At 36.7% G+C, this 19,396-nt stretch overlaps 1 protein-coding gene across 1 annotated transcript in view; it reads right to left on the minus strand.

Annotated features, from left to right (window-relative positions):
• Nucleotides 1-3,262, minus strand: part of LOC115876512 (mucin-6-like) — a 104,208-nt gene extending 100,946 nt beyond the window's left edge. The window contains exon 1 of the mRNA XM_030892315.1: nucleotides 3,173-3,262. The gene's annotated coding sequence lies outside the window, so the exon portion shown is untranslated. The remainder of the gene's footprint in view (nucleotides 1-3,172) is intronic.
• Between the last annotated feature and the right edge of the window lie 16,134 nt (nucleotides 3,263-19,396).

Consider the following 19,396-nt stretch of genomic DNA (forward strand, 5'->3'; position numbering starts at 1 on the left):
GTGGTGGGCATTCAAGAAGCAGACAGACTCACCAAAGAGGTGATCAGGGGAGAGGCCGTGGCAGATGACCCGCCACTTGTGACGATCAACACACTGAAGGAAGCTATAGGAACACCATCAAGGCCAAGCAGCAAGAGACATGGCAACACTGTGAAGATTGCGGCGCTACACCTCGAAGACTATGGCCAGTAGTAGGTAGCAAAAAGGCAAAACAACTACTAGAGTACAAAATGAACCTAGTACGCATAATTGTAGGTGTCATCACTGGAAACTACCCTACGGGGGTAAACCTCGTAAGATTTCCAACGACGACTACAGCAGAGAATGCGGAAAGCAAGAAGAAACCCTAGAGCTATGCCACTGTCCGTCACTTTGCTTTAAAATTTTAGGGCAATGTTTTTTGGAGGGACTAGAGAAAGCAGCAGAATCCAACATCAGCGACATCGGAAACTTTGCAAAGAGCTGGAAGTGCTTTAACACAAAGAATCGACGAATAACACAATGAGCCCAAGGCATCCGAGTGAGGGATCAAACATGATCCCAAAACCCAGCAATCTAGCCTAACCTAACTTATTGCATTAGAAACGTAATAAATACCATGCTGCATGTCCTAATAAAAGTTACAAGTGCCAGGTGAAAGCGTCTATTTTTTATGTAGTTTAAAAGATATTTTTAAAATTTATTATTTTCAGTTTTACTGTGTTTTTCTCTTTTATATCGAAAAATAATTTTGGCTATTTACCCCCATTCATATTTCCACTTTTCAATTAAGAATAATTAATTACAGGTATTAAGATAAAAATGCGTAAGGAGAAGAAATCTATTCAAATATTATGTAAATCTATTTTTTATAACCATTTCTGGACTACTAAATAATAAGTTATCTGCTGGTTAAACTTCAATGAATTAATTATTAAGACGGTGAATTAATTTAAATTCAATCATTAAAACAAATGGTTAGATTCATTTTTAGATATGCTAATGTGTTGAATATATTAATAATAGTTATAAATAGGAAGTTACTAGGTCAATAATTTTTTATTATAATTGTTTGAATTAAACAGATAAATCCGGAAAATATCTAAAAATTAGAATTAAGGAATTAATGTTCACAATTACAATTATTATAAATTTTCTATTAAATTATCCTTGTTATTACGATCTCAGTATAACAATTTTGAAATAAAAAGAAAAAAACAGTAACAAAACAAAAATACAATAACAAAATACAGAACAATGCTAAAATTATAATATGCGAATGGATTCTTAAAATGAAGAATTATGGAGTCATTTTTAATTTAATTTAATAGAGATAAAAGCATTGCACATGACACGTGCATGTGTGGATGCTAACCATTGTTGTTAACTAATATTAATAATAATTATATTACCATACATATTTAAAAATCAAGCACACTTTATTTATATAGATTTTTTTCCTTTCCTAGTGAAAAAAGTCATTTATAAATTAAACTTGTAATTCTAAGCAATTTCATAGTAGTGTACTGATAGATTTTAATGAACTCTTAAAAAATAATTTTTACAAATTGGCATTTTACTGCAAGAATGCAAGACTTTTTAGTTTTGAGAAGCATCGAACAGAAATACAAGTATTTCACAAAGAATAATCAATTTTGATATTCCTGTCCATGTTTCATGTATATGCTCATGAAACGAATATACTGTACATAAATAAATTATTATAATATAAAACATACCGAGTATATATATATATATATACATACATACCAAGTGATTAAATAAAAACGACGTCATTAATAGCAGCAGAAATAACATTTTCAGGTCACGATTTCCAATGTCTGGTTCTAGTTTTTTACAGGAATAATGGCAGTTGTTTGTGCGTTCGATAAAAACAAGTTTTCAAAGAAAAAAATAATAAAAATTTTACGCATTTCGGAGCAAAGTGAGTAAATTTAAACTAGCATTATCGCATCTAAAGACACATTTTCGGTTGGCATCAGATATTATTCTTGTACCCCTTCTTCTCGAATACATGGTGAATTTTAAATATGTAGAAATATTTCTAGGGATGGTATATTTTGATCCCAGGAACACGCCTATAAGCTTTTTTGCGCGAAAAAAAAAATGAAAAGTATACTTCGAGATTTTTTTTAACATGGTTAGCGAAACGCGCGTCCAGTGTAAAAGTAAAAGTGTTTTGGTGTATTGTGGTGATTTAGTGTTTTTATTTTGCTGTGTAACACCAAAGGTTCCAACCCTCAACTGTAATCGAGATTTTAGAAAATTTTTAAATTTTCAGTTAAAAAACATAATAGTAAAATAAAACACTAATTCACCACAATACACCAAAACACTTTACTAGTTTTAATCATATTTGCTGATGATTAGTGAAACTAACGAAACGCGCGTCCAATGAAAAAAGTAAAGTGTTTTGGTGTTTTGTGGTGAATTAGTGTTTTATTTTGCTATTGTACCACCAGAGATTCCAACCCCAACTGTAAAAAACATAATGTCTGTATTGCGTTGATGACACTATATTTGATTTGAGAACTCGTGGGAATTTTTAGAAAAAACGGGTAATTTTGACCGTCTTCGTGCGAAATGTTATTTCAGAAAGTTGACAACACTGGCCGCCAATAAATAAGGATTTATAGAAATTAAAATATAATTATAATAATATTCAATCAGATGTTCATGATCTTGAAAAGTCAAATAAAAAAATGTTACACAAAACCCAATAATAAAGCACATTACATTCTATAAGAATTTTTCAAAAATACCTACTTGAATACTACGTGTCTTGTAATTTAAGAAAAAAAAATAATTTCATAAATAACAACAAATGAAATAATCTTCAGAAAAGAAAATCTAAAGCACCACAATGTTTTTATGAGAAGATTTAAAATTATATATCTCTACAATAAATATTATTTTATGTATCTCGGTTTTTTTGTGCGAATTTTGTAAATCTGTGGAAATACAGGCAAAATAAAATAAAAACTTACCCAGTGATGAATTCTTAGACTAAAATTTAATTGAAAGAAACACTCTCACAGTACTTATCCAAAAATTGGCACTGCTTCAAAGTAAATAGATCTCCTATCCACACACTTTATATGCACATAATTCAAGTAGATTTCTTATATAAATATTATTTTTTTATATATTATGTCGTATACCTAGTACCTACCTAAAACGTATCTTTTTAACGATTATTTGGCGGGTTTAGAATCTAAAAGCTAACTAAATGCAGAAATGCCACCAAAAGCCTTTTATATCCGGATGATACCGAACTATGTCTAGTATGTAGCATTGTGGTACCTCTTCCCCCTGTTTAGAAGCGCACGACCGGACCCGAGATGAGCTCTTCATTTCGACGGTGCAATCCGCGTGGGTACCATATGAGAGATAGTGATTAAAGCACCTATATTGCATGGGAAAATTGTGTTGCTACCAATTAGTTTTTGCAAGTTTGGAATAGTTTAATTGCGGTAGCTTAAGAAGTAATACAAGAAAATGTTAATTTATTGACTAATAAATTAAAATCTTTTAAGGGTACAAGAATCTATACAAGGTCTATATTACAATGTATAGTAATAAAAATAAATAATATTTTCTTGCCTTTAGCTGTGTATTTTTTCTAATTTCGAAAAATCGAAAGTAGAGAAAAAAAAAATAAAAAAGAAAAAGAAAAAAGAAAATTGTTTTGCTTGTCGTAAAGGGGGGAACCAAGCTCCACTCCCACAACCGGTTTCTGGGCCTACCCTTCATCAGGTGGGCTGTCCAGGGACCCTATTCTGTATCTTTTACGGTTTCGGATCCGAAAATTCGATTCGGTTCACTACCGAACGATAGAGTTGTCGAATGTTAGGTTCAATAGCACGCATTGCGATTCTGTATCACTGTTCGGCAACCGTTCGGTTCGGTTTCGAAGCAACCGAAAAACAATCATGGGTAGAGCATGACAGTCGGACGTGATAGTGACAGTGACGCTTTCAAATTTTGTATATTTTCAAATTCACCTTTTTATAACGCTTCTGTTCAACTTTTTCTAAAGGTTTGAGGATAAGTGAGTGATGACAGATTTACAGGTAAATAAGATCTATTTTCCAGAAGGAGTAAGTAATATTAAATATTCTTTTAGGCACCGAAGGGAATCCGTATGGCTATGCAGCAGAAAGAAGTCTCGCTTCCCTTTATACAAGTACATGAAAATTTTGCAGAAAAAAGAAGAATGCTCGCTGTTGAAAATTCTTTGGCAATATAGGAAAGGCAAGGCAGTTGCTGTTGAGAATGCAGCAACTGCCATGCCATTGCGAATACTATGAAGATGTGAATCTGATAAACAAATATACTTTTAAAATATCCATAGTGTACAGAAGCGTAAAATATACATTTTTTATAAAGATATGATTATATGATATATGATAATAATTCATTTTTTCTTTTCAGGCTACAAGATGTCGTGAATATGTGGGTTGGAGAAGGAGTGAAATTTTTTATTCAATTTTGTTTAATATAATGTTTATAATAATGTTTAGAACAACTTTTTTAGAATTACTTTATATTAAAACTTGTGTTAAAACATTGTATTTGTTCTAAATTAAAAAAAAAACCCTTAATAAATAATCACAATATAAATAAAACAAAACATGTTAATAAAACGAAAGTAAGTATATTTCAATTCGCGAACTTAGGAACTTTCGTCATCATTTTCGGCGCCATATTGGTTTTCACGTATTTCCTGAGTTGATCCATAGATGTAAACATTTAAGGTGCTATCGCTATTAGTAGGGAGCTATTGTATTCATGTTAGCGTTACACCGTTAACGTTAAATTTGGCTTTTGCACTATATCTACAATGTAAGCTGTAAATATTTATTTTAGTTTATAAATAAAAAAATATTATTAATTTTATGAAAAGAACTACCAAGAACTATATATTTTTGTTTGCAAAAAATATATTTGTGGCTAGAAAACAATATTTTATAATATACGGACCAAAAACTATAAAAGCGTTAGTTTTAAAAAGAACTGAACCCTAACTCTCATCTTTGAGACAAATTTATTCTGAAAAAGGTTTCTAGAACCACAAGAAAAGTATTAATAAGTTAATAGTTAATAATAATAGAAATGATTAAAAATCATGTTCATCATTGTTCTTTACAATCATTCTACTAAAAATTTATTCTATGTCTAAAAATTAGATTCTTGCTCTTCTTGTGCTCTTCTTAACCTGTTCACCAACCTCTGCGCTGATTAGATTCATATCCCTGACAAACATCATAAATTTTCACTTTATTTAACACTTTACATCTATTCTTTTATTAATACTATACTTCCGAGTGTTTCGTAAATAAAACCTTTGCAATAACACGCAAATTCTAGCCTTTTTTTGAAACTGTCAAACCCCTGACAGAAAAATGTATTGTTGAGTAGAATAATTATTATTAGCAGTTATTAGTTACCAAGACGATTAGAACTTTCGGTACGCGAACCGAGGATTCGGTAGGGTTTTCGTTCGGTTCGGAGTTACGGACTAGCTTTACGCGCTACCGAATCAAAAATGTCGTCACAACTGAAGAAATTCTACCGAATCGATCGATAAAATACTTACAGAATAGGGAGTTTTCGTTGCTTTAAAAAAATTCAACGGTACGGTTAACGGATACGTAACCATAACCGCTATTTTGACAGATAAAAAAACAGTTTTCGGACTTTCGGTTCATCAGTTCGGAGCCGACATACGATACGATAACCGAAAACTGACAGCTAAGCACTGCCCGTAGCGTAGTGTTTTGATTTTTGATTTTTGTATTGTTGTTTGATTTGAAAGTGCTTTATATGACTTCATTGGGTATCGCTATATAGTATGGACAATTTAATTTATAATGCTATATTAATATATTAATGCTATACTGTTGGAAGGGTTTGAAAACAACATCGAATATCGAGCAGAACTTTATGGGGAGTTCAACCTAGAAATGTTATCTGACCAAGACTGCAAAGCTAACTTCAGCTTTGAAAAAAAAGACATTCCTCGATTAGTTGAAGCACTAAGAATTCCCAACGAGTTTAACACAGATAAAATAAATAATCAAAACATAAACAAAATAGAATGATGTTAGGTTAGATCTGTATTTTTCAATGTTGTGTTTCTACTGCGCTAGTGCGCATGCGTACCGCTATGTTAAAAAAAATGTTAACGGCTTTGGCTAACGTCCGTAAAATATCGGCAGCTAGCGGTTACGATATACGATAATCGAAATTGAAATGTCAAAGTTGTCAATTAGCGTTAACCGGAATTGCAATTTGTAAGCAACGAAAACTCCCTAATAAGGCCCCAGGGGCTGGTTCTCACCGATATCAGAGTAAATAAACCGACGAGTAGCGATAGTCCCGTTTTCAATTTTCTTTGCGGCTGCGCGAAATAAGTAGGTTTTCTGTCATATGAAGAAGCGAAGCTGCCACTGTTGCCATTTATCAAATATCTCTATATACTTTATTTCAAGTATGCCTCAGGCAACGAATCATTTTTTTAATTATTTATTAGCTGTAAGATATTTTATACATTCAAATTTAAAAATAAGGATAAAACAAAACAAAAAAAAATATGTATAAAACTTTATAATTAATTTCACTTCAAATTATGAGCAGTGTATACCATGTTTATAGGACCACTTCATAAGTTGAGCAGTTAAATACGTAGTCTATCTGTCAAACACGTCAAAAAAGAGAGAAATAAAATTTGGTCCCACCACATCAAAAGAGCCGACGGTTTCTGTCGCTACTCGGCGATCTACTTACTCTACCGATACGGTAAGCAAAAGTTTTTCAGCATCAACAGACGATGTCGTAAAGTGTCGGTGAGATATTAGTGCATCTCCCGTCAAAAGATGGTAAAGAGCGTTTTTCGGCCCACTCAATATATAATATATGCTGTATAGAAATATATAGTTCATGTCAAATAAACATTTAGTCACGTGATTAAGGTTCATCGGCACAGCGTTGCTCACTTCAAAGTATAATCAAAATATTTTAGGAAACAAAAATTAATTAATTATAAATATATAAATAGTTATTATTTACATCAACAAAACTCACCTCCTTAACAACACTTAAGGGACATAGAGTCTCATTATTACCGCTTTCCCGTTCAAAATATTCTAATAAAGTAGCGACGAGTTTGTTTACGGCTATTAAGCTATTTTGTACCACTTCACATTAAAAGAGATTCTAAAAAGAACAATGTTCGACTGCAAGGTTGCAGTTAAATTTTTAAGCTTAAAGTATCACAACACAATTCATTTAAACCAATAATTCAAATACAAAACTAAAATGTCAAAATGAACGACAATGTCAGGAAATAAATAAATGTGGCAACTTGACATTTTTTATAGCAGAGCTACCACCTAAATTCCGAACGGGAAATTTAAATTCCAATTAGTCAGCCTGGGGCCGAATAAGTCCATGATTGGCAACAATGAATTTAAAAATTGAGCCTCCGATTCCGTAGCTAAAATTTTAATTGGTATCAAACATATGTATATAGCGATGATACGTTAAACATTTATCGAGATGGGGTGATTTTGAAATTTGGATTCTTATATAAATGAACAAAGGAATGAATAATGAGGAACCAAATGGTTTTTGTGCTGGCTGCTCATGTACAGATAATACATTTGAGAACATGATCACATGAAGACATCAAAACCTTGAGACACACTTTGTCTTCATAGACTTTAAGGGAAGTAAAGTCTATAAGGGAGGGGGGATATACGATTTCTATTTTGAAATATAAATTATAAAACAGAGAACAGGCCCTAGACACTCAATGGTAATTTTATAGAACTACAAATTTAGTTTCTTCCGCATCGCCAGACGGCGCAAAAGACATTAAAGTACAGGTTTCTAATTTATATATGAAGAAGTATGAAGATGACATCACACTCTCTATGTTGACTACCGTCTATGGTCTAGTCATAGGGTCTAGTTTTGGTCTAGTTGACAAAATGTGGTGATCCATCAAGTTATTTTTAAATCATTATTTAAATAATTATTAATTCAGATATTCCTGAATTATCGGAAATTTGGGTGATTTCAGTGACTTGTTCAGTTTCAGTTTTGTATAGTTTAGGTTTTTATTAGTTTGTGCATTCTGATATTTACAGTCGATCATCATTTTCGTCTTAAAGTGGGTATTCACTTGCAGCAAAACACTCCGAACGAACCAAACGCGCCGCGCGCGCTGTAACAAATTTGTGTAGTCAGTACGTTGCGCCGAACCGAACCGAACGCGCCAAACATTTTCCGAAGCTTGTCGGTAAACGGGATTTGCTCAAAAGAATTTGTTCGTTGGCCGGTGTTCAGTGGATACGGAAGTTTTGAACGTTCGTTGTGTTTGTGGTGGTTTTAAACTGTGTCTAGCTATGGAGTGGCTATATGGTGATAGAGTTAATTGATGAGTTTGAGAAGCAGCCTGTTTTATGGGACCCGACAAATGGGACATTATAACAAAGTAAAGAAGCATGATGCTTGGGTGGCAATTGGAATTCAAAATCTAGGTGACTAAGTAAGGCCATATTTTGAGGGCGCAAAAAGAGGCGTTTTGCCCACATTTTTCGTTCTTTCCTTTTTTTTTTGTTACCCGCTAATGCCTCTATAACTAAAAAAGCACCAGCTGTTATGGTAATATCAGATGCATCCATGTCGGCAAACACACTAACACTGATTACTGATGGGAACGCAGCGAACACCGCAAACAGGCGGAACGCTCTGCGCAAAATGTTTTGTTGCAGATCGTTCAGAGCGCGCTCGGAAAATGTTTTGTTGCAGATTGTTTGGAGTGCGCGGCGCGTTTGGTTCGTTCGGAGTGTTTTGTTGCAAGTGAATACCCACCTTTAGATACTAAACTTTTTTTATTAGTCATTTTGACATTTTAGAAATGGTGCCCGGTGGCGTAGAGGTACAGGCTCTCGTCTACCAATCTCAAGGTGTGGGTTTGATTCCCACACCCGGCATTTCATCAGCCGACTATTTTTATTAAAATAAAAATAGTTTGGGTACCTAGGTCGACTCAGCCTTAAATGTGTACTTGGGATTCACAATCCTGAGGTAATAATAGGCGGTTGAAACGTAGTGCTAGCCACATTACCTTCCTTGTATACCGAACGGCTCTAGTATAGCAAGCTGTACCTTGCTACTCCCAAGGCGTTAAACGCTATATACGGGAGCTATTATTATATTATTATAGAAATGATAAATTAATGAACCAAATAAAAAAAATAGTTTAATCATAAATAAGTAAGCACATGGTTGATAATTTACAGGGTGACAATTTGAAAACGAACAGTATTTAATATTACCTCTACCGATGATAGTATGAAAATTTGGCGAAATACGTCAATTTACATATCAAGGGGGACAATTTTTGAGGCATTTGTTGTCATGTTACTTTCAACCCTTTGACTCCCATGGCACCTACCCCTAAAATTTTAAATGGCAACCCCTATTTCTTTTGGGCATGTATATGTATACATGTATGTCATCGTTGATTGAAGAAATAATTTCAATTTACTCAATCAACGATGTCATACAATATACAGTATACAGAAAAAGTTTCAATCTCTTAATTTCCATATACCCAGTACCCAGAATTAGACTATTCTTTTCAGTGGCATTGGAAAAAGTACTTCTAAATTATCAGAAGCCCCGTCGTGTAGTTCAAACAGATCAGCCGAAACTTGATTAATTATTATTTACATATTAACCAACAATTACTGTATGGTCAAGCCCAATCATTAAGTAATAGGTATCGTATTAGCTCGGTATTTAATTTTGGCAAATTCTATAACAATACCCAGACCCTGAACGCCTTTTACATATGTTGGAACCTTGCAAGAACCAAAAAACTGACATTTTAGTAGTGATATTTGTCTTTAATTATATTTAAAATAAATATGCTTCGGTATTTTTGGGGATTTTGCTATGGCCTTGTCACTGATTATAGTGTGCAGAATTCAACAACATGATCAAAGAAATGTTCCTGATTAACATTTATTATTAGTTCACAATGATTTGAAATTGCATTAATTCATAATTGTATATAACCTTCGTAAAATTTTATTTGTAATTGTATAGATTAAATAAATAAAATATCGTAATAATTGTTCAAATTAATATAAAATTAAAAAAAAAGTATGCGTATTTCTCAGTCTACAGGGTGACTCAATGTTTCCAAAAGCCAGTTATTCAAAAACACCATATAGGTTTTCTGTTGAAATTTGTAATCCCATGCATAATTTTTGTAAATATGCCGGTTATCGTAAAATATTTCTATTATACATATAGATATACACGGTGATTGGGTGATTTAACAATATTTTAAAACTAAAGTTGTAGATTTTTACATGGAGTTGTAAATATTTTTTTGGCTTAATCGATTTATCATAAAATTTAATTTTGAAAATATTATCATATCATCAATACCGGATCCCAGCGGTGAGGAGCGGTGGTTGAATGGAGTTCATTGCCTGCTCAGCATATTTCCCGGGAGACAAGACAGCGGATCTACCCCCTCCAAAGGAAGTGAGAGAGCTAATCTCCTTCTGCAAGAGGAAAAACCTACAGCTGGTGATAGAATGCGACGCCAACAACGAGCACGGATACCAACTTCAGAGGTGAGTTAATTCTTAATTACTTAATAGGTGAAGGGTTAGTAGTTAATAACATGGGCTCCGAACCAACCTTTGTTACTTGTAACAGGAAAGAGGTTTTAGACATTACGGTCAGCTCTAATTATTTGAGCAACAGGATATCCAACTGGAGGGTATCATCTAAGCTATCGTGCTCGGGTCACAGACACATACAGTTTGAAATAAGCGTAGGAGAAAGAACTCTCCTGCAATATAGGGATCCAAAGTGCACAAATTGGGAAGGATACCACCGCTCTCTCGTGCATCTGCTGGAACCCACAATTGCAAAAGTGAGAGATCACGACGAGATTGAGATTGCTGCGGAACAACTGCGGTGTGCAATCATAACGGCTTATAGTGAAAACTATCCACTTAAAACAAAGAAGGATAATAGGAAGTCCTCTTGGTGGAAATACAAACTGGACAAAAGAAGAAAAGAAGTGCGGCAGCTTTTTAACCGCGCTAAAGTGTCAGGTAACTGGGAAACTTACGTACGACGTTGACGGAGTACAATAAGGAAATAAGAAGGGCGAAGAGAGAGTCTTGGGGAAGGTTCTGTGGGAGTCTGGTCGATTTATCTCAAAGCACCAGAATTCACAAGATTCTGTCAAAAGAACCAGTTAATGAGCTAGGGACGATACAGCGCCCCGACGGTAATTTCACAGAGTCCAGGAAAGAAACGCTAGAGATTTTGGCCCAAAAACACTTCCCAGGCTGCTTGATACTAGGCGATGAAGAGCTACCCCCCCCCCCATACTCATGCGTCGTAAAAATCGGCCCAAAAAAGAGGATTGGGAGATATCGTCCCTCGCTTATTAGGAATTTTTAGGGCAAGTCTGGCATGGTCGCACCTGTCAGCTGACTGGACGAGGGCAAAGGTGGTAAGTAGGGAAACGAAACCTACAACCTGGCTCATATCGACCATAAGCCTTACATCCTTTCTGCTGAAGACCCTGGAGAAGATACTGGATGGACATATTAGGGGGAGGATTCTTACGTTTAATCCCCTGAATGTCCGGCAATATGCTTATCAACAGAGAAAATCAACAAAACTGGCCCACAACAATTTGGTAGGGGAAATTAAGAGTACCTTTGATCGCAAAGAAATTGCGGTAGGGATATTCTTAGATATTGAGGGAGCATTTAACAATGTTACCCCTCAATCGCTCCTAGGCGCTGTAAAAGCACGAGGAGTCAAAGCAACCATAACTGAATGGATTCAGCAAATGCTCAAAAATCGAATAGCAACGACCTCGCTCAGCGATGAGTCCGTTATGTTTGTTCCGGGCAGGGAATGCCCGCAAGGAGGAGTTCTCTCTCCTCTTCTGTGGACCCTGTTAGCGGACGACCTGATGGCAATCATCGATGCATACGAGGTTGAAGCACAAGCATATGCGGACGACCTGGTAATCCTAGTAAAAGGACACAAGAGCAGGACGATTAAACGACGACTACTGCAGAGAATGCGGCGAGGAAGAAACCATAGAGTACCTGCTGTGCCACTGTCCGGCACTGGAATACCGACGTTTTAAAACTTTAGGGCAAGGTTTTTTGGATGGACTATAGAGGAAGCAGCAGAAGCCAACATCAGTGACATCGGAAACTTTGCAAAGGGCTGGAAGTGCTTTAACACAAAGAAAGAATGAGAGGAAGGTTTAGTACATTAATAACAGGGGTATCGCAATGGGACCAAAGCCTCTGAGTAAGGGATCAAACATGATAACAAACCCCAGCAGCCTAACCTAACCTAGCTGCGTAAAAAGGTTCAGCTGTGACGTTTACGCTGCCGCACAGTTTGGGTGCAACTGTCCTGCAACTGTAGCACGGAATGGCTACGGAAAAGTGAGGACCTGTGGTGAGGACTGAGACAATAATAGTTATTGCCCTTGTGCTACGTTCTCGGCTGGCTAGAAGTAGTCTACTACTCCTCTTCCCCAGTTTGGGGGTTGGTTTGGGGGTTAATATAAGGTTATACCGCCTATACTCGTAAAATTTAGAGCTACATGGGACAAATTTTCAAAAATTTTCAACAAATTTTCAAAAAAAAGTTTCAGAATGACTTGATAAAAAATATAGTTAAAAAAATTATTGTAGAGGAAACGAACGGCTCCTTATTAGTTTTATTTCTTTCAAGCAAATTAAATTCAGATATTTATCTGTACTTGACCATAACGACAATCGAGTCTGATTTAATCACATCCTTTTTTATACAGCAGTAGCAAAAAAGAAGCTAAAACGTTTGATTTAATTAAAAGAATGGTAAAAAGAGTAAACGAAACTATAAAAAGGAAGTTAGTGTTAAGTCTCTGATGAAGATTCATTAATTATTTATAAGCACGTACATTTTTAGATTCTTAATTTCTTTCTTAGTCTCTGGGAAAACTGCGTACGATATCACAATTGTTTGGCATATACTATATTCCTTCCTCTTTGTTATAAATACAGTAAAATAAAAATCAGATTGTATTTATGAAAACTCGGAGTTTGATTTAAGACCTGGTCTTAATTTAATCAATGTAGAATATTATAAGTTGAAACTGTTATAACCTGGAAAATAGAACTGTTTTTTATTGAACAAATTTTTATAGTGGTCGAAAATATAAATATTGTATATAAAAAAAGTCGTTTTCAATTAATAGTTACAACTCTTTTGTTTGATAATGTTTCATGTTAAACTTTTAGATGTCAAACCTTACTGTTTACTAAAGTCTGAAGGCTTTAGCATTAAGACTTTTTAGAATATAGAATTTTATTTAGTCGTATTTTATTGCCATCTCTATATTTCTTATTTAAATAATTAACAATTTAAGAATTATTCTTAACTAAAATTTATTAGATTGCTAAATATTTTTTATTTGGCACTTTAATTTATATTAGAGATATTGAAATAATTGATTAAAATTGTTATAATCAAAATTACGGTGTCATAAAGGCTAATAAAGATATTTATAATGTAAATGAGTAATACTTGTACCCTTGTACTTAATGATATGAAATACTGAAAATGGTGACAATTTCTTTTTAAAGACGACGAAATATTAATAGATGAAATTAACTAAAAGCTTGAGTTTTTTTTATTATTTAGCTAGAAATCAGGAAACATTGACATACATCAGGGTTTCAAGGGATCAACACTTTTTCAAACTGTTTCTAAAAATTCCAATTATAGAAAAAAAGGTAATTCATTTTGACAAAACTTTACAAAAAAAATTACGAAAAAGCTTTTAAGCTTAGCGCGAGACCAGCCTCCACGAGTGGCACACAAGCTGCCACCTCCGAGTTCCGAGTATAACTTAGCTGAATTCCGAGTATAACTTACTTGTAACAAGTAAATCTGCATCATTAACGGTTTGTCTAGAAAAAATTCAAAGATAATGTATGATAACAGGCAGTATTAATTATATATGTGTTTCAAACTTCACAACCCAAGATCTTGTTCCAAACATGGGTCAACTTAATATCGAGGATTGTAACAAAAATATCGTTATTGCCTCTGCATACTCGGGTGATGGGGAGACATCGGCTCCGGAGGTAGAGGAGGTCGTGCAGTATTGCAGCCAACGGCGACTACGACTACCTCTGTTGATACGCAAGACGTGATTCCAATACACACAATGAAGTAACTAACACTAACACCAGAGGTGATTGTTTACCTTGAAGTTTTCAATGTAGGGAATACCCCCATGTTCGTGACAAAAACGCGGGCGGAAGTATAGAGTTAACAATTGATATTGCTAGTATAATTAGTTACGCAAAGGATTTGACGGTCTCAACGGAACAACCAAAGAGAAACTCGAAGGAATCCAAGGAAAATAGACTAGGACCTATATCACAATTACCACATCAATTTTGCAGACATCGAAAACCAAATAGATGCAGGTAGGGCTAGAAACCACCTGCATCTAGAATGGCACGCAAGAGAAGTCATTACAGAAAACAAGAGGGGTGAACAAAAATATTATCTGCTAGTATTGAGAAATACTGTCAACACGGACAGCAGAGGTTCATGTTGGTACCAAAATTGTAGCTGTTAAAGCAACACAATGAACTCCACGGGTGCAGTAACCTCCGCCCTTCTGTGGAGCTTGGTAGGGGATGAACTCAAAGATATAATACAAGGGCGGTTTTTCTAAGGGGGGGGGGGTAATTGTAAATAAAAAATAAACAGGGAAATGTGCATGCAAATATAATAATTTTATTAAAAACTAGCTGGCCCGGCAAACGTTGTTTTGCCATATAAATTATTCCTAAGATTATTTTAGTAAGAACTTATTATCAGTGTGTGAGGATGTGGTATATACGAGTGGAAGAGGCATAGAGCGCTCAGTTATCGACCGGGGTTGAAAATTATTGAATTACAAATATCGCTATTAAACAATAGGTGTTGATGGTAGATAGGTTAGGTTGCAAAAATTTAGGGTTGTATGTATTTGTTAATGCCACATCGTAAAATAATAAATATAAAAGACTTTGTCCAAAAAATAATCCGTTTCGGAGGAGTTTGGTAACTAAAACTGTGACACGAGAACTTTATATATTTCGTTATATTTCGAATTGTTATAGAGCATTTTAGGATGGGCTAGCATTAACGCTGGGCGGTAGGTCACCTGGTATGTGTTTTTATGTTTACCTATTCCGGGTGCGTCGCAAAAGTGGCTCACCCCTATAACTTTTTTAATTTTTTTAAATAAAAAAACGGGATTTGATATGTTCGTATTGTTACGGATTCCGTGGGTCCACTAATTTAAACTCACGATAAAATACTTAACGAATTTATTTGTCTCACTCTGTACACACAACTTATACTATTTAGAACACAATTTATGCAACTACTATTACTCTAACGATATTTCACTATTTAAAGCGCGGTATATTCAAACTTCAAAACTTCAACTGCCAAAGCGTGGGCTTTATATACCCCCTGGCGAGTCTTTCTGGAGCGTTCTTAAGAATTCTGTAATTTTCTTTTACTTTCTGGCGAATTCGCCGGGTTCCTCAATGCATGTTGCGGTTATGTAGCAGTAATGCAGTTATGCAACCAGTATGAACTACTTTCATCTCACTTCTAGGGCTGCGTTGAATCCGATACACAACATCATTTACCCTCTTGATGACTGTATAAGGACCTTCCCATGCTGTAGTTAACGTTGGAGACCTTCCTTTCTTGCGCTGTGGGTATACCATATCATCCTGTTGAAATCCCGTAGAATTAGCTCTGAGGTCGTAACGAGCTTTCATCCGGTCACTGGCTAGCGCAATCTTACTTCTAACGGCCTTATGAACGTCCAGTAATCTTTCCTTCCTAACAATTCTTTCGAACGACAGTCCAACGTTATCTTGTTCCATTTTTCCTCCAAATCGAGTACTTGGTCCTTGTCTGGCTGCACAAGTATTACAATGTTGACACCACTTCTTGACATCTTCGCAATAATCCACCTAGTAAAAACGGTCTCTCAGCTTGCTCAAGGTCTTGTTTACCCCAAGGTGGGCTCCAGTTTTACCACCGTGAATTTCTTCCAATACCTGGGTAACTTTTTTCCTTGGTATCAGTAACTGAGTTGTTACTGTCCTGCCATCCGCACTTTCCCACGTGCGCTTTAACAATCCATTCTCAATCACCAGTGAATTCCACTGAGCCCAGAGAGCTTTAAAAACGAGCCCTCTGTCCGCAATATCCTGCCACGGTGATCTCTCGCCGTTACCTTCTTTGAGCCGTAGTATTGCTCCGATGTCTGGATCTTCCATTTGATCTTTCCTCAATTGTGTCGTCGTCCACTGTTCATCAGCTCTAAGCTTAAAACTCCTTATCATGACAGTGCCTTCACGTTATTCCGTTTTACGCAGTGCTTACAATCGATTTGACAGGGTCTTCTGGATAAACCGTCTGCGTTACCATGCATCTTTCCAGCACGATGTTGGATGGTAAAGTGATACTGCTGGAGCTTCTGGAGCCATCGTGCTATTTGACCTTCAGGTTGTTTCATCTCCATAAGCCACTTGAGAGCCGCATGATCTGTCCTAATCAAAAATTCTTGGCCTTACAGATATTTATGGAAATGATCAACTGTATTTACAATTGCTAGCAGCTCCTTCCGGGTAACGCAGTAATTCCTTTCTGGTTTGGATAGAACTCGACTGTAATATTCTATCACTCGTTCTTCGCCATCTTGCACTTGTGATAGCACTGCACCGATGCCGATGTTGCTGGCGTCGGTATCCAGGATATACCTCCCTTGTTGTTGTGGGTATATAGGCTAAAATAGGACTTGAACATAAAGCCGCCTTAAGTCTTCCAAAGGCTACATCACAATCGGTGTTCCATTCGTAGCCGACTTCATCACCTGTAAGTCTATGTAAGGGTGCAGCTATATTGGCAAATCCCTTGACAAATCTTCTGTAATAGGTGCATAAACCCAGAAAACTTCTAAGTTCATGTTTGTCGCGAGGTTTAGGCCAATCCTTGATCGCAGCGATTTTCTTCTGGTCGGTGTAAATTCCGTCTGCCGAGACTACATGACCCAAGAATTCCACTTGTCGCTGGAATAAGCTACACTTCTTCGGGTTCAAGTACAGGTGAGCATTCCGTATGCGGCCAAAGACTTCTTCTAAATTTCGCAAATGCTCCTCAAAAGTTCTTCCCATAACCAATACATCGTCGAGGTAAACCAAGCACGTTTTCCAAGTTAATCCTCTTAAGACCACCTCCATGAGACGTTCGAAAGTGGCTGGAGCATTGCATAATCCAAACGGCATGACCTTGAATTGGTATAGTCCGTTTCCTGTAGAAAAAGCAGTCTTTTCTTTATCTTCCTTGTCCAGACCAACTTGCCAGTATCCACTCTTTAAATCGAGAGTGGAGAACCAGCACGAACCTGCCAGAGTTGTTAATGTGTCATCTATACGTGGCAGTGGGTAGTTACATTTCATAGTGACGTCATTGAGCTTCCTATAGTCCACGCAGAATCGTGTACTACCATCTTTCTTCGTCACCAAAACAACAGGAGATGACCATGGACTTGATGATTCTTCGATTACTCCATCTTCTAACATCTTATCTACCATTGTCTCCATTTCTTGTTGTTTGGAAAGGGGCACCCTTCTAGGACGTTGTCGAATCGGCTGAGCATGACCAGTATTAATCCGATGCTTTACAAAATCCGTTCTTCCACTGTTGTTCTTCTCAAAAATACTGCCATGCTTTAGCAGGAACTGCTTAGCCTTCTGTTTCTCCTCAGGTGTTAGGTGATCCCATGGCTGTTCTAGATGTTTTAGTGTTTCTTGGGATGCCTTTTGTGTAACAGCTGACGACACTTCATCACATCGGGTGACACTTCTTACAGGTTCGCAGATGGCTATCTTGTCACCTTTTTGGATCTTGACACAATTCGGGAAAAAAATTGCAATTCTGATCGGTATATTCTTGTCGGTGTTCACCAATGATTTTCCTACTAAGTACCTATTTTGTTTCTTGTCGCCACTTTGTACCAGTCCAACACAGCACCCAGCGATTTTCTCCACTTTACCGAATACGATCTTCTCGGTATTACCAGGTATCACTACACTTTCTGCTGATCTGACATCCATTCTGCCTGGTCCCTCGTCTGGAGATAACATAAACTCTTCATTTCCGATATTCAGGATATTTCTCTGGTGATCGAACGAAAATCCATGTTGACGAATCACATCCATGCCCAAGATGAAGTCATCTTCAATATCTGCCAGTAAGACGCAATGCTGAAACTTCAAATTTCCTAACTTCAGTTCGACGATAGCCTCTCCCCGTACAACGGCCATTTCCCCCGTAACTGTACGTAAACACACTCTTCTTCCCAGAGACATCAGCTTCAACCCTTGCACTGAGTTAGCTCGCACCAACGATACCATAGGGCCAGTGTCCACGGTCATTCGGATTCTCCTACCATTGACCTTCCCGTCGATCACTAAACTATCAGAGGTTCTTCCTAAACTCCTAATGGAAGAAATTCTGGGGGTTCTGTTCTCCCCAGTCAATACTCGCCCCTTAGTATTGACTCATTTTCGTTTTTCTGGTGCCTACGTTCTCTGGATGGTGAACGGGATCGCATTTGGACACGGCAATCCCGTTTGATGTGGCCATTCCTGTCACATCTATAGCACCTTATTTCCTGGGATCTTCTATGATTCTCTGTCTGGGTGTTGTTGATACTCTTGTTCACTAGTAACTCACATAGTTTACTAAACATCTCCTCCAAACGTATATGAGAACTTCCGGGCTGTTCCTCGACCGTTACCGATCTTATCTTCGGTCTAGGGATGGTGTTAAAAGCAACTTCAATTTCCAGCGCCCTGACCAGTGCTTCGCTGCTGGTAGAAAATCGGGATATTTGCAGCGCCCTCTGTAATTCGTTGTCCCTCAGTCCGCTGATAAAACACTGGGCAGCGAGTTCCTCCCTAAATCCTTCCGGTGCTTCTGGATATGCCAGGTGTACCAGCCGAGGTAAGTCTGCTTCGAATTCCTGCAGACTCTCTCCGCAGAGAAGACACGCCGCAGACCTCTGCAGGCGTGTCTTGATTTGGGCCTGGTAAAGTTGACGTCGATGTTGGTCGCCATATCTTCTGTCCAGTGCAGCAACCAAAGTTTGGTATTCCTGCTGTTGGGCTGCAGGAATAGTTTGCAGGAGTTCCAGGGCAGGGCCACGCAACGCGATGACAAGTGCCGCTGCTTTCTCCTGGTCAGTCCA

This window comes from Sitophilus oryzae, unplaced genomic scaffold, assembly GCF_002938485.1.
Source record: "Sitophilus oryzae breed Bouriz unplaced genomic scaffold, Soryzae_2.0 scaffold_1436_pilon_pilon, whole genome shotgun sequence".
Taxonomy (NCBI): Eukaryota; Metazoa; Arthropoda; class Insecta; order Coleoptera; family Curculionidae; genus Sitophilus; species Sitophilus oryzae.